At 35.2% G+C, this 980-nt stretch overlaps 1 protein-coding gene across 3 annotated transcripts in view; it reads left to right on the top strand.

The window, feature by feature from the left end:
* The window catches only part of ANO3 (anoctamin 3), a 427,969-nt gene that overhangs the window by 336,586 nt on the left and 90,403 nt on the right, over window positions 1-980 (top strand). The window lies entirely within an intron of this gene.

Here is a 980-nt window from a genome sequence, read left to right as displayed (position 1 = left end):
GTTCTCCCATGTAGACTATCACACAATTCACAATAAAATATTTATTAAAAAAAACAGCCAGGAAACTCCCACATAGGAAGAGCACAAAAGTAATAAAGAATTCAGCACAAAATTCATATGTAAAAATAGATTTCTGATAATCTAATGAGTTTAACATAAGTAATGAAATCATAAAGAAATACATAAAATATTTGGTAAATATTTTTTGTAAGTAGGCAAGAACTTTTTAAACAAAGTACTAAAATTAGAACATAAAGAAAAGTGTGATAAATTTCACTACAGAAAAGCTGAAACTTTAGAATGGCAAAAAAAGTCAAATTGGCAAAAATGGTTTACAAATATAAATGGATTAATAGAGTCATATGTCATTTATTGTCCACAACACATTCTGGCATACAGGATGTTATGTGGTCTGAACGTTGTGTGAACATGCCTGAATCTTGAACAGCATCATTCACTGACTGTTCCCTTTGCGTTGCTGCATAACCTTTTGCTTCGTTTCAACACTGAATCCTTCTTTGCCTCTTGCTGCTGCTGTCACTACCACAGGCTTTGCTCCATGTGGGAGTCATAATGGACTGCACGGTAATATTTTCTAAAGAAAACTGGACAGAGAGACAACGCAACAACATTCAAGAGACACATGATAGGAGCTGCTGCCTACCAGCTGAAACATACACTAGTATACTGTAAACTATTTAAGTGAAGAAAGTTCACATTAAAATAACATTAGGAAGTCTGCAGTGCATATATATGCCAGGAATACAGGTGTTTATTATGTCTATCAAGACATATGCGTAATAGGTTATATATGCAACATACCATTCTATGCTTGGCAGCCCAAATACTCTGTATGTGCAAGACACGATTCACATGTTGTATACAGGAAGTGGCACTCACCATGTTTAATGCCCACTACATTCAGTTCTCCAATTAGGTGCTGTGGGTTTATGTACTGGGCTTCTAAGTTGAACTGCAAG

The sequence above is a fragment of the Chrysochloris asiatica genome, unplaced genomic scaffold (assembly GCF_000296735.1).
Source record: "Chrysochloris asiatica unplaced genomic scaffold, ChrAsi1.0 scaffold00196, whole genome shotgun sequence".
Lineage (NCBI taxonomy): Eukaryota > Metazoa > Chordata > Mammalia > Afrosoricida > Chrysochloridae > Chrysochloris > Chrysochloris asiatica.
The sequence above is the reverse complement of the archived record's forward strand: the minus strand, read 5'-3'. Positions and strand labels throughout refer to the sequence as shown.